Raw genomic sequence first — 15,983 nt, 5'->3', positions numbered from 1 at the left:
GGCAGTGTGATTGGGCGAAGAAGCAGTTCCTGGAATCGGGTCATTGTTATTATTGTTTGCAAAAGGAAATGCAGATGGACTGGATTTGGGAGGGGTAGTAAGTAGGGGTAATTTTATGTTGACCGTCTGAATTGGAGACGTTTTAAATAAATCAGAAGCAACAGTTTCTTTGCAATGCAAGTGCACATCCTCCCTTCTGCCCCTAGCAATAGAGACCGGAGTAGAGGGTCCATCAGAGAGGCGTACGCGTTTTTCTAAAGCAGCATAAACTGCAGGAGCCAGGATCGAATTGTCAGAGGGAGAAGTATTCAGTGCATCGACAATAGTCTCCCCTGATGAGCAAGGCTCATCCATTCTCATACTGAAAAAGCTCTTGCGAGAAGAGGGCATACATGCCAAGCTTACTATGGGAGGGGGAGCAGTCAAATTGGACACAACAGGCAATGATAACTCAGCCTGAGCACGAGCGTAAGCAAAGGCTACTTCATGATAAATTATGTCATTTGCAGAAGGTGTGTTCAACCTAGACACCAAACTGCGCTCACCTTGTGGGCACTCCATATTGGCAGCTTCTACGATAGGAGACAAAGGAAGACTTGCGCGTTTGTTTGATTTTTCTGAGTATATACACTTTGCCGCAAGATTACGAGGTGGTCGACCGCTACGTAGCGAGTAAGCCATTTGGTACTGGGTTCGTAAATACACCAGTACCCCTAACCTTATGTGATTGCGGTAGGCAATGTCCTACAGTACATTTCTTGTATTTTCTATCAGAGTGAAACTATGCGCTAGTATTGTACAGTCATATATATGTTTATACCTGTCAGTGCCTGTTGTCACCGGCCAGCCATAGGAGTGGTGCGCCAACCCCAGCCCTCCCATACACAATTTTATAACATATATGTAGACCATGGAGAACAGCACAACATACAACAATCTCATTTATCCCAAGTCAAGGTCTCAAAAAAATTCTGAGACTTCAAAACCGCCCATCACCCCCAAGGCAAGTAGCAAAAAAGAAAAAAAGGGTTGAATGCTCAACATACATGTGCACAAAAGCGCCCAAGTATTGTATAGCCTAATACCCACAGTTTCCCTACAGGAGAAAACCAAGCTACTCACGATGTTTCAGCTCGCCAATATTCAAGGCACAGGGCCCACAATCATCCTATGAGAAACCAGTAGTGCCTGGTGGAAATTGACATTCATATCGGGTCAGGCTTAGTACAAAGAGTCATGTAACTAGCAGCCCTGTGCCCCGCGCCGTGCACCGTGAACAGTAAACAGTACTTTTAAGTACTTCTCGGTGCGCGCGCGGGTGACAAAGCCTTTAAGGGAGAAATGAAAAAAAAAAGAGTGCTTCAGTTAGCAGTCACCAGGGGGTCCACTCAGTGTCATCTGGGTAAGCACAGCGGGTAAGCACCGCAAGCTCAACATACACAACACTGTCAGTCACCTTCTTTGATTTCCAGCAGTCAGGCAGTCGGGTGTCACGTCCAAAGATATCCTCCTGAGGAACGTTCGCTTTAGCGGCAGTGATGAGTTCTTCAGCACGCGGCTCCTGGCAATGCAATGTTAAGTCCTCTGGAGCTTCAACAACGCACAGCACCAGTAAACAGTACTTTTAAGTACTTCTGGTTGCGCACGCGGGTGCGTGGAATGCTGGGAATATAGCTCGCCCAAAGGGGACGGGGCCGCCAGAGGGTCGGGAGTGATATGCAATGACAAAGCCTTCTTTGATTTTCAGCAGTCAGGCAGTCGGGTGTCACGTCCAAAGACGTCCTCCTGAGGAGCGTTCGCTTGAGCGGCGGTGATGAGTTCTTCAGCATGCGGCTCCCTGTAATGCAACGTTAAGTCCTCTGGAGCTTCAACAACGCACCACACAAGTAAACAGTACTTTTAAGTACTTCTGGGCTTCTGGCAGCTATCAAGCAAGACTGGTGGTCATGGAGACAGCCAACAGAATTGGAATGAAGGCTAAGCTGAGCGATGGCCAGCTTTTCCAGGAGTTTGCCCAGAAAGGGAGTAATGGAAATTGGGCGATGGTTTGCTGGACAAAAGGGATCAGCTGTGGGTTTCTTGAGAAGAGGATGCACAAGGGAGTGCTTCAGAGGGGAGGGGAAGTCTCCTAAGGCAAAGGAGTGGCTGCCAAAAGCAGCAAGAGCCGGAGGCAGGGTGTCAATGTGGTCCTTGATGGTTTTAGAGGAACAGGGATGAACCTGTTTTGACAAGGCTTTCATAGATCGGACATGTCTAGCGACCTCATCAGGGGAGAAAAGAGGAAAGGACGAGAAGGAGGGTGGAGGGGTGGTTGAAGGAGGGTCAGCAAGCACAGACAGAGAGGGGAGAGGAGTGGGAAAGGTGGAGAGAGTGGACAGGATGTCTTGGGTTTTTGAGATAACTTGAGAGGCAAGGGCATTGCAAAGAGCCTGGGAGGCAACAGGAGGAGTAGAGACTGCATCAGGGTTGGCCAGCTCCTTGCAGAGAACAGAGGTTTTAAGCAGCTGGTGGCAAGTGCACATTTCTGGCTGGAATTTCTTTGCATGCAAGGCTATACCTGATTTGTTCGGTTCAGTAGTTCTTGTGGTGAGAAAGGCATTGGCGAGGTAGAAGGGTAGGAAAGTCCACTTTACAACAGATATGTGGATGAGTGGCCAAAGCACTGACTACATGGCAGTAATGGTGCCTTGTGTCACCTTCCCTTTTAGTGGTGTCACTGGTAACATCCTTGCTGTCAACTAACAAGCCTCTTTGTGCATGTGAAGCTTTGATGGTAGGATTCACACAGGTCCAGGCATCAAGGATACAGTGATGAAGGTGGTGGCAAAGAATCTAAATCCCCAGAAACAATCTATAATTTATCTCCTGAGGCTTTGGAATACAATGCACTATTTGTCAATGATTCCTCCCCTCTCTTTGAAATACTTGGCAGAACCCACAACATTTGCTCTCATTTCATCAGGTCTTCCAGTTCCGGAAATGCTTTGTAAGTGTTGCTGGTTCAATGCAAACTTAATTGCAACCAGGTGAAGGTGTCTGTGCCAGCCCGCTGGAATGCACCCTGGCGTACAGTATGCATGTGAGGAAAGCAGTGTTTAAAGTGGCTACCGCTGCAGTCATAGTTGAGCATTGGACAGAGCCTTCTTCACACCGAATCAGAGGCAGCTCATGTGCAATGTGTGCTTTGAGGGGACTACACATTGTGAGCTATATTTACTTGACGCTTGGTAAGATGCCGCCTTTGATAAGCTTATTGTAAAATAATCAGTCCAAATTAATGGAACATAAAAGCACGAGCAAGTCATACATTGCACTTCTGGTGAGATGATCCACACATACGAAGGATGAAAGAAAACATTGAATATCTTTTGTCTTCTTACTTTATGCCCAGCTTTAAGATGAAACTGGCTGGGTTCCAAACTACAGGAGAGAAGGATTTCACTTTGAGAAAAAGCACTTGAAATGTGTGCATGTTATAGTCGAGAGGCGTTTACAAGAGCATCTGCTTAAAGAGCAGATCTATGAAGGGCATACAACAGCTGAGCATCCCCAACAGCCAGTCAGAAGTCTGATATCTGGTATCTTACTAAGCTCGTACAACTCCCATGTAGGATGTGCAGCTGTCACACACACACCCACACTCACAAACATGGGAACCATTTCCTGATTCATCATTCTTCAATATGTCTGGACCAGAGTGTAGAACATAGAGGGCTCATTATTGCACAGATAGTTGATGTATATTTGAAAGACACAAGCCAAATCGTAAAGGACAATGAATCACTGAAGTTTTGGTTCTCCAAGTTGTCCATGTGGCCAGCGTCACTTGTCCGCTTTGCCATCGACATCCTGAGCTGCAATTAGAACATGTGTTCAATGGTGCTTCAGCAATTGCCTCTTACAACAGAGGTCTGTCTTTGTACCTCATGTTATCAAGCTGACATTTATCAATACGAATGAGCAACACATCCCAGCAGACTATGGCAAGGCTCCAGGGTGTTTTACAAGGAAAGCAACAATCTCGTCAAAGTCAGCAGCTGCTCATAGTTGAGCCAGAGGATTACTCCCATATAGCCCTAAAGATAAGGGGTGTATTGGCCACTTTTACTCCCTAAAAATAGGCAAATAGTCCCAAAAAATAAAAATAGGGAGGAGAAATACTCCAAACAAAAAGTAGGAATCAGACACATTATGCCCTTGCTTTCACCCACACAGCTCTGTGGATTTGTTTGGACCCATAATGCACGTAGTAACAGGAAGAAACTACTATTATTACTGGCTGATCAGAAGAAGTAAACATGTATCTTTTAATGTCATAAATAACTAGGCGCAAAGAAATGATGATTACAAAAATATTTCAGTTTTCCAGTTAAAACATATTTTTACTTGCTTATAAAATTCTCCCATTGATAATTGGAATTACATTTTTACTCCCTAAACAAATGATTTGACTCGTACAACACCCCCACTTCCAAATCTAATCTGGAGCACTGCCCCCGTCCCAGTGGAAGGCAAATCAGCCTGGGCAGTGGTGTGGAGTTGGTGATTATTGTTGTCATGGATGCTACTACTTCAAGGTCTGAAGATGAAAAGACATGCTGTTGATGGTGGTGATGGTGATTGAAGGTTACTGTTGGTGGTGGTGAGGAGGATAAATATGTTGTTGATGACCAAGACTGTGAAGTAACACGCCTGTTTCATTTCATATGGCTACAATGGGAATGTAACAAAGGGTCCATGAGAAATGTCCTTGCTTGGTCATGCCACCGTTTCGAGGGACCGAGTCACACACACACACCGAAAATGTAAATATACACAAACAAATATTTACGGACTTCAACAAGAAAGGAGGTGCATACCTAATTTTTGCAGCATTCTCTCTACGAAGGGGGCCCACACACAATTTTGAAAACACTCCACACTCAATTTCTAATGCAGTTCTTCATGGAAGCGGTTGAACACATCATTCTTGTAGCACTCTCATATGTAAGGCGGCACACACACTACTACATCTACTACATTCCAGCAGAAAAGGTGACACACACAATTTTTGTCAAAAAACAAATTTGTGCTTCACTCGCCGCGGGACTTTGGCGCACACACACCATTTTCATGTGCCTCTTATGGAGAATAGAGTTTCTTGATGGACCCACTCTCAAGTCTGACCTGAACACCTTTATGTGGTGGGGCTTGTTGCAAAACATCATTACCAAATGTCAGCCAGGCATATTACACTGTTGCTAGAGGTTACAGTCACAAGGGGCATGGGGGGGAGGGTGCTAGCAAGCCCGATCCAACAAATGCTGGCTTCCGTGTGAGGTCCACCAGCCAGCTAATTAATCCTGATAAAAGCATGCAGTTCTAGTATGTTTATACCTGCAAGGGGCTCGGAGGGCTGCGGATGGTTGTGGGCAGCAGCTGGAGGCTCTGTATCTGCTGGGGTGCCGTCACAAGTGTGTGTCAACACATGTCGCACAGACCCGGTGGAAAGGGCCGCGGCCTCCAGACACAGTGAAGCAAAGGTTGGGAAGGAGGCACTTAAGTAGAAGAGACATGGCACACCAGACGGAGCAGAAGGCCTATCTGAATGCTCACGCTCCTGTTGGAGTGTCGAGACTCCTTTTCTCCTGAAAATGTTCTTGCTGTTCCTCCGTCCGCTTTGGCCGGTCATTTTCGCTGGAGCGGTATAATGCAGCGGAGGCCAATGGGGGACTGATGATGACGGGTTGTGAGATGACCGATCAAGTGGAGCCGGTGCTGTGACACCCGTGTAAAGGTCATAGCAGTCACTGGGCTTGGGATGGCCTTCTGTACTATGCCCTCTTAATGCACGGAACGCTCAGCGGTGGCATCATGGGACTTCCAGACCTGGAATATTTTGCAGGTTGGCAGCGGCTGAAGGGACTGGAATTAGCAGGGTGCTCAGGTAGACCCAGAGGCCACTGAGTCCATCACCATTATATAAAGAAGGCCTTGCTATTACCTCTGGAGCAGGGCTTCCAGCCCCTTGTATATGGTGGTTAGCTGTGAGGAACTAGGTCCCCCAACAGTTTGGCCTAGAGAAGGTCAGTGAAGATCTGGAATTCCAGTTGTGCTGCCGGCGTACTGGAGTCTAGAGTTACTGACTTTGTCACAGTGTGGCCTTGCCCAGGGAAAGAGAGATGAAAATCAGCGCAAGCTGTCATTTGACGGTGCAGCAGTAGTTAAGAGACTCAAGACTCCACTGCCACCCACTACACCCAGAGAGAATGGTGAAAGTACTCAGAAGTTCAGAAGGTTGGTGTTAAGGAACTCTTACTTCATCGGAAGATAGGCATTGGTTGATTGGACACCATGCTTGATGCCCCCACAAGTTAGGTTGACATGTTGCAGCTATGCTTGGATAAGCACAGTGCTAGATTGGATGAGGCAGAGAACGAATATTTGAACTGGAAGACTCCTCAACAGCTGTATCTCGACTTTATCTCGAGTCCTCTTACATGTGAAACCAGGTTGTGGGAACAATACACATAATCAATGGTGGTACTTTTTACCCCACAATGCCAGGTACAACCTCCTGGTGTATCACCCCTGGTATATCATCCCCGGTTCTGACCAATGTTGACTAGCCCTGTTCATTTTGGGTAGGAGTAATACCGAATGGGCTTTTACCCAATCACTTGCTTCCAGCACCGGCAAATCTCTACAATGGGCATTTAAGTCTTCCACTAGAATAACACTATCTATTTCAATTGACCACCAACATACTACCACTTCTGTTATACTTGTCATAATGTCATCAGTTTGATTACTGGCCAGAGGGTCGTACACATTTAATAGCAGGATTCTCTGGGTTTCAACATTATGGCCCATGCAGAGTTGTATAGCCAACACATTCTTGTGAGAGTTTTATTTATTTATTTATTGAGCATTTGCCTATACAACAGAATGGTGTTTCCAGGCACCACAAGGCTAAACGGGGAGGGAACAAGGGGAATGAATAACATTGGTAAAACAGTAAATATACAATTGTGGTCTTTCTAGGCCTTGTGGCATTTGGACGTGCAAGTGCAGTGAAGAGAAGTGCAGGCGATAGGGATGGGCGGGGGAGGCGGGCAAGGAATGGACAAGTGCAGGTGTCCACTGGCTAAAGGTCCTGGTGTCCTGTGAGATTCATCAGGACCAGGCCACCGGTCTCAGTGGCAGTGGGGCCATTAGCATGGAAGGGAAAGAGGTAGAGAAAAGTAGAGTTTTGAGAGGTTTCTGGAATTTAAGGAGGTCAAGTCTAAGAGGGGCAGGTAGGCTGTTCCAAAGGAAGGCACCTGCCCTTCACTCTATGCTTGGAGAAGTGTTTAACAATCAAAGAGTTGGAATTAGATGAGTGGAGGGCTCCAGCAGGTGAGTATTTAGGGAGGGAAAGTTGGAGGTAGCATGGTCCCAGGCCCCAGAAAGCCTTGTGGATGATGCAGAGGGTCTTGAATTTGACCCTCATGGCCACAGGGAGCCAGTGGAGAGATTGTAGGGCTGGAAAGATACAGTCCTTGAGCATGAGGCCAAGGATAAGTCTTGCAGCCGTATTCTGAATTAGCTTAAGGGGGCATAGGGAGGAAAGGGGGAGATTGAGGAAGAGGCTGTTGCAGTAGTCAAGTCTAGAGAGGACCAGAGCTCTGGAGACATTGAGCTTCTGGGGGAAGCTGAGGAAAGGGAGAATGCCTCTGTGGCGGTGAAGCTGGAAGTGGGCCTTCTTGGCAAGGTCCAATATGTGAGGGGTGAAGGAGAGAGCGTAGTGAAAGATGATCCCAAGGTTTTTGGCCCCGCAGGATGGTGAGGGTAGAGGACCCAAATCAGAAGTTGGAACCTCTTGTGCAGTCAGGCCATGTTGTATCCCTATAGCAAGACCTCCCAGACCCCCAAAGGTGCCCCAATTGCCCCTTCTGAGCCTTATTTTGGAATGTAGCATGGCCCTCTATAATCAGGTCTCCCATCATCAAATTTTCTTGGATAGCAAAAATATCAACTCATTGTAATAGCTCCAATGAGCCTCAGCCATTCAATAAGATGGAAAAACCTCACATGTTCCTAGATAATATGTCAATTCAGTCTTTCTCTGATGTTTATTTAGTTTGAATTTTAGTCAACCATTTCCGCCCTTGTACATCATCAATTTGGTCTTTGGCATTTTACATCATTGTAGCTCTGTTCCATGGCTTCTTTTTGTTTTCCCCCTCTTTGGAGCCATCATTAGATTTCACATCTTTTAGTTTCTTTTTTTTTTTTATTTATTTATTGTGATATAACCACCTTTGGTTTTTTTTTACACATTCATAAGCAAAACGTATATACATACAAACATCATATTATATATTATATCTAGATAACATTTAAAACTAATTCATCACAATCTTATAAAGTTAACATATTAAAATTGAATTCATCAATTTCACTTCATTCAAGGCGAATCCCAGTTTCGAAAATCCCCCTCCATGTGCTCTGATTAGATTAGCAAATGCTCCGGAAGTGCAATGAATATGAGTGGTATTCATCTGTACACCTTTCGTTCTTTCAACAAAATCTAAATCAGAGGAACTAAAAACTCTTAGAAGAGGAATTTGTTGTAACAGATTTAGAATCACTGAGCGACTGATGACTTGGTCTAATCTTTTAGAATATAAGCTTTATATTGTAAAAATCAGGGGATCCAACAAAGGCTCTTTGCCCTCACACACTGCAGTGTATATTTGGTTTTGTTCCTTTGGCTTGTTAGTGTAAGTTCTTTTTTAGACTTTGACTGTAGTGTGGAGCATTACCCATTGCAGATGCAATGCTTAGGTCAGAGTCAGTCGAGGATGTATCCCCATCACCACTCACTGTTTGCTCGCTTTGGTTATTGACCTGTTGGTTTTTTAGAAGCCAACTAGTTCGAGTGCTGGCCCTTTTTGCTTTGCGTTTGTGGTTTAATTTCTTCAATCCTGTGGTACTGGTTATCTTATTACGTGGGCATTCCACTCCGTTATTGGCTCCGGCTGCAACAATCTTCTGGATTGGTTTCTTTTGAGCTTTTAACTTACAACGTTGTTTGCGAGTAGGAAACATTTCAGCATTGTCTGGGACATTCTCCTTTACCGGAGGATGTTTTGCTGTAATGTTTTGGATCACTCCCTGGGACTATATGTGAATAAGTACCAGTTACAACAACCCTCCAAACACAATGACTTTCCGTTTTTACTTACAGGTACATTAGTCTCCATGACTTTCGCTAATGATGCGTCAATCTTCTGCAGCATGTAGTGTAATATCTTCATTCAGTCTGCATCCCAATTTAAGGAGGATTTTGAGGGCAAATTGAATTTTGGAAGTAGCAGATAACAAGTCCACAGTTGGCCCCTCGCTTTGATTCTCCTGCTCCATCTCTATGGAGTCTACATATAACAAGGGGATTGTACTCAACCTAGAAGCCGGGGCGGAGGTAGACCTGAGCAGAGATATCCTGTCTGTCGGCTCCACAGTGGGTTGGGTAATTAAATGTATCATTACATTTGTCATAGCAGGTGGAGCAACCTGGCCCGCAATTTGTGTCTGTAAAGAATAGCCTAGATTCAATAATTAATTATTATCTATGTCCATTGTCTGCCCTGAATCGTGGCTGGTTGCTCCCTTTTCAAGTTCCTCCACCTCTTATATGGGGATGCTTCCTTTTTTCTTGTTCTGCAGGAAATAAGAGGTCATTTTGCCCACAACTCTAGTTTCTGCGGTACCTTCTTCCCTACTTTGGGAGGGTACTGCTCCTTCTGATAATATAATTACATTTCTTTTTTGTTTAGGAGCTTTAATTTCACTTATGTTCTTGTTTCCACAGAGGTTATATACCAATCTTTTTGTATTCTGTTTGGGCGCCAATGCTGCACCTTCACCCCAGGAGGTTAAAGCAAAACCCTTGATCTGCTGATTTTAAACTTCCACACAATACTGATCACACCCTGAAGATGTGAATGATGACACACGTTAAAGCAGAGTCAATAGTTTTTGCAGTTGTATTTATTGCTCCATTTTCCACATACCTTGATTGTTATGTATGCAGAGGTTCCAGCTTTGTGGCCGCGCAACCCGACGAGCAGCTGAACAGCGCTCTACTGAAGCACTTCGCTGAATGCATGCGCGTTCTAATGCACGTCCCTTTTGTTTAAATAAGCCACAGATGTCAAAGATTAGGAGCGGCAAAGTGGGTAGAAACGCTGCGTCGGGAGTCAGCCACAAAGTCCTTTTGCCACAGCGAACAGCACTCTATTGAACCACTCCACTGAATGCGTGTGTGCTGATGCGCGTGCTTTCTGTTTAAATAAGCCACAGGTGTCAAAGATTAGCAGCAGCAAAGTGGCTAGAAACACTGTGTCGGGAGTCAGCCACAAAGTTCTTCTGCCACAGCTAAAAGCACTATTCTGAAGCACTTTTCTATAGCAACCTGTACGCCTCGAAAGATGCCTAATCTGAGCCCCACATACACCAATACTTCGAGGATATAGAACTATACTGGCTGGATCAAAATCAGCAGGAGGCTCCAACCAACAATGAACTCTAGAAGAGATGCTAGGAGTTAATAGGATCTCCCAGGGTTCAAGTATCCAGGACCTGATGGCATTTCAGCCGACGTTTACAAGGCCTATGCAAACATCCATGCTCCACATTTACTCTGTATGTATGCAGTCTAAGAAACATGGGATTCTTCCTCCAACTCTCAGAGAAGCGACAATTACCTTGCTTCATATGAAAGGGAAACCTCTAGATGATTGTGCATCGTACCATCCAATCTCCCTTATTAATGTAGATAACAAGATAGATTCCACGATATTGGCTAATAGCCTTCTCCTCCTAACGCCAAGATTGGTTCTCGAAGAGCAGTCAGGTTTTGTACCCGACAGGAATACCTCATACGTCTTGCAGAGATTTTCTGGGGATTCTTAACATACTCGACTGGGAGACACAAGCAATATCCATTCTCTTGGATGCTGAAAAGGCATTTGATTCTGTTGAGTGGCCTTTTTTGTTTTCAACGCTATATAATGGCGCCAGGTTCGAGATTTGTTAAACTAGTGGCGCACCTATACAACTCCCCCACAGCCAGGATTGTGATGAATGATCTACTACTGGAGCTGTTGTAGTTGGAAAGGGGGATTAGTCAAGGATGCCCCCTCTCCCCATTGCTATTTGCTCTAGTGATGCAGTCCCGGGCGGTCCTGCTTCGGGAGTGGCATTTGCACCACGGTATTCAGTTGTACTGCCATAAGCTGATCATTTCGCTTTATGCAGATGATGTAATATTGTTCTTAAACAACCATTTTACAAACTTAAATCCATTGATGAAACAGGTGATCAAATTTGGGGAATATTCCAGTTTGCGAATGAATCCCTTATGTAGAGTACCAAGGCCTTCGCAGATGACTTTGCATATAGGTGGGAATGGGTGAATACTAGATACCTGGGAATAGCAGTCTCTAGAGACCTGGCTATACTCTTCAGGAAAACTATGGCAGAACGATTGACACCCTTAAGGATCAAGTACAGAGGTGGCAAGGTCTCCCTCTCTTACTCATGGGTCAAATCTCAGTCATTAAAATGGTTGTACTACCAAGATTTCTATATTTGTTTCTAAATATTCCCATCTTTCTCACGGCTGCTAGGAATTGTGATAGAGTTGGTGGTTATGGGTGAAAGGATCGAATACAAAGGATCGAAATGCAATACATTCGAGTCAAAAGGACCGAGAAAAAAAAAGACCGACATTTCATAATTTCTTTATTTTTGGGGGGTCCCCCCACATACTCCTGTTTTTAGTACAAAAACCATTAATTCTACCTATAACAAAACCCCCCAAAAAAATAAAATACATTAAAAAAAGGCATTCTGTCTTTTGCATTCGATCCTTTTGTTTTCGAATGAATGACTGGACACCAGGGTTGGTCTGGGCAGGGAAACAACCTAAAGTGACATGGTCTGCGTTGACACAGTCGTACACCAAGGGCGGGCTGGCTCTTCCAGAGACATACTAATGTGGAGTCCAGGCCCAATATTTGTCTTTCTGGTATGCTACACAACTAGTTCGACCACATGTGCATATGAAGGGGTGTTGGTTGCCCCTGACCTTGTGAGGACAGTGATACTTAAGCGTATTAAACATAAACCGAGAGTTGTGAATATTGTTACTAATACATGTGCCATTTGGCACAAGATTGCAGATAAGCTGGACACTGGAACCTTGTGCTCGCCACTGATACCACCCAGACATGTTTCCGGGATGGAAATTACACATGAACTGGTATAATTAATAACCAAGAACGACATTTTTATGTTAAATGATTACTATGCCAATGGAAATTTCTCTCACTTGAACACTTGAAGGAAACAGGCAGGTCCACCCCCTTAGATATATTTATGTATTTTCGGTTTAGAAACGAGTGCAGGGTGAGATTTCCCACATTTCCAGTTCAGCCACTCACCTTTGTTCTATTGCATAATGTTATCATGGCCCAAGGTGAGGTTCACCTGGTTTGTCAAATATATAATAGTTTGATGTCCGAGATCCCATGGGAGGGGGATGCTCCCAGACGCCGATGGGAAAAGAGTTTGGGGGTGGAAATTCAGGATGAAGACTGGGTCAATATAATGAACCAGACTAACAGTGTTTCCCTGAATGACAGATTCAAGATGATTCATTTCAATTTTTTGCATCAAACATACTACACTGCCGCTAAATTACACAGATATGACCGGTTCCATGTGTTAATATCCCTACAAAAATATCGCCATACAAAAATATCGCCATATTTTTGTGGCAATATTAATGCATCGAACCAGCGGGGGACACCCCCCCAACCCCTGTATTATTTTAAAAGGAGCGGGGGTCACCCCAGCAACCCCCGCTCCTAAACTTATTCCCACCAAAAATATCGCCTATGGCCGTTCCCGACGACCATATACACAGCAATATTTTTGGTGGGGTTAATATTACCTGATACCATATTACCCAGAGACGTTACACGACTGCATATGTAAAGCCAGTCGTGTGGATTTCATGAACCTGGCCAGGGCATGTCCATTGATTGTTATGTTTTGGGTGGAGGTCCTCGAAAAGATGTATTTCATTTTGGAAGAACAAGTTGTAATGGAACTGATGGCGGCTCTACTGGGGTTGATCTTAACTATCCTGAGGCACGTGTGCGGACGTGCCAGGCTTCTTCTGGTGTTGGCTCGCAGGAGGGTGGCCATTGCATGGTAGAAGGGTCCCTTGCCAAAAATAGCAGTGTGGCTCGAAGATGTGGCTTACTGTTAAGACTTAGACGCAGCGTTCATTCGCAAAATGACTCTTCATGCTCATCCCCTGGATATTTAGGGTCCTTATGTGCAATTTCTGCTGTCAATAATGAGTGCAAACTCTGATGTTGATCACTGATGAAACATCATGTATGTGTTACAGTTGATTGCTGATTGTATACATAGGCAATCCTTCTCGTTTATTGCCACTTCTGTACTTGTGGACACCCCACTGTTGTTTGTTGTGATATTTTTGTGTAAAAGCAATAAACTAAATTAAAACAAGAGGTTACAGTCATAGACACTGCAGCAGTGTTTTAACAACACTTGAACAACTGCTCTTGTTTCTCACCATCAATGGGCAGTCCCATCTAGGTTGCTGATGGGCAATGTTGTCACTGTCTTATCTCACAGTGACACTTATAATGGGACAAACATCAACGGGTTTGGAATGGGATGGTAAAGGAGGAGTGAAGTTGGCATACAGTTCCCTCAATCAGCACTTCAGGTGGAACTCATACTATGATGGTGATGTTATCAACGACCTTGAAACAACAGTTCTAACTTTCACTGTTGTTGGGCTGTAAGGGTTTGGGACAGGGGATGGGGGGGAAGTTCATATTTCTGGACTAGTGACCTGAGAAGGGCCACCAACTGAATAGGTGACAGATAATACACCTTTTCTCATAATTTTGCAATTGTCTACATTCCACTACCTCAACAGGAATCATATGTATTACTTATTAGTCTTTGTTATGCTTGGAAATATAACTTTCCCTATTTATAGGGTCTATCCCTAGACCTGCATGTTGTGAGCTGCATGTGCCAAAGAGAATAGAGGGAATATAAAATGCCTTAGTGAGTGATTAATTCTAATCCAAAACAAAAGTATTCCTGTAGTAGGGCGCCTCTTTAAATTTGTACGCTCACCTGAAATATTATTATTTTAAAAAATATATTTTTATTGTGTTTTCAGTGTAACATGTCAACAGCGACAACCTCAATCCGCAACTCCCGTCCCTCCCACCCCGCCCTCCCTCCCACCGGAAGAGAGTCTTTCTCCTTCTCTTTCCAGGATACATGCTCACGCTGAGAATAGGTCCATAATTCTTATTTTGTGTGGGCACCATTGGGCCATATAGTCTGATTGTAGAAACGCCAAGACAGAACCCCATTCCTTCTGGAATGTATCTGCTGTCCCCTGCAGTTTATGCGTTAACCATTCCTTCGTAACTAACGGCCATACTTTTCGTAGCAAGACTTGAATTGTTGGCATGGTCCGTTGCTTCCAGTTCTGAGCTATCGCAAGCCATGCGGCTATCAGTAGGCCCATAAAACACCTTTTTTGTAGTTTTGTGTGTGTCTTTGCCTTTGGGTCCCACATCCCGCAGGGCCAAACATTTTCTTCCAAGCGGGCCATGTCTGGGATCATCCCCTGTATCTGGGTCCTGACCCCATCCCAGAAGCCTGGTAACCCCTGAAAGTCCCACCAGATGTGCCTCCAAGTTCCCACCCCTTTGCAGCCTCTCCAGCACAGTTTTGACACTTTCGGGTACATTGTCTTCAGACTCTCTGGTGTATAGTGCCACTGTAGCATCATTTTTACCCACATTTCCCTCATCTGGATAGCCTGCGTCAGCTTGGGTATATTCTTCCATAGGTCTACCCACTGATCCCTGTAGATATTCCCTCTGAGTGTTAATTCCCATTTTTTCATGTATCTCCACTGGATCTTTAATATATTTATAAATTTGTATAGGTTTGAGACTAGTTTCACTGCACCTGTGTTGGACAGTGTGTATGTTTCGAAGGGGGTAAACTCTCTCGTTGCTAGCCAGTGTCGGAACTGCTCATATTTATATCTATCTGCATCGCCCAGGCCCATCAGGGATTTATAATCTTCATACGTTCTGATGGTCTGTTTGTGAAACATGTCCCCAATGTTATTACACCCTGCCGCTTCCCACTTCTTAAAGGCCCCCTTCTCCATTCCTGGGGGAAACTCTGCGTTTTCCGAACATGGGTTTTAATGCGGCTTGGTCATCTGTGAGTATGCCCTTTTTAGCCAGCGCATCCCATGTGCCCAACGTTGTTCTCATTATTTCACTGATCCATACGTTTGGGTGTCTGTATTGTTTCCCATAGGGTTTCTACAAATGGGGTGCCTGCCACCGCCCTGTCCTGAATGGCCCATCATTTTTGTAGGTCTCCCGCTATCCATTTCTTTAGAACCCACAGCAGTGCCGCTTGGTAATACTTGTGGAAGTGTGGGAGTGCGAATCCTCCCTCATGTAGTGGTGCTGTTACGTCTACCTACAAGCCCTGGTCTTGGTGGCGCTGCGGGATACTCTGCTATTCTGTTTCTGTAACCCACCCCAATGTGGCCGCCTGGATGCTCCATGCATTCCGTGCTCGACAAGCTGTTCCTGAGTGCAGTGGGTCTCCGCCCCACTGGGTCATGAGTCGGGATATCAACAGACTAACACTAAGCCACAGTGCGTCGCTACTCCTTGGCAGGGCACTTTGTAAGTATGCAAATTAGGGGGATCATTGTCCTGGCCGCATTCTTACTACATGCTTATTCTTTCTGACCTTTACAGATCTGTCACTACAGCGGTCACCTACGCTTCCTTCGTACATTCGCAAACACTTTCCTTCTTGGGCGCCGTGTCACACCCGCCGCTTACCGAAGTTATCTA

The 15,983-nt window shown here is 44.9% G+C and overlaps 1 protein-coding gene across 1 annotated transcript in view; it reads left to right on the top strand.

The window, feature by feature from the left end:
* Positions 1 to 15,983, top strand: part of HK1 (hexokinase 1) — a 1,159,884-nt gene that overhangs the window by 106,411 nt on the left and 1,037,490 nt on the right. The window lies entirely within an intron of this gene.

This window comes from Ambystoma mexicanum, chromosome 8, assembly GCF_040938575.1.
Source record: "Ambystoma mexicanum isolate Mex_15411 chromosome 8, UKY_AmexF1_1, whole genome shotgun sequence".
In the NCBI taxonomy this organism is placed as follows: domain Eukaryota; kingdom Metazoa; phylum Chordata; class Amphibia; order Caudata; family Ambystomatidae; genus Ambystoma; species Ambystoma mexicanum.
This window is presented reverse-complemented; position numbering and strand designations above follow the sequence as displayed.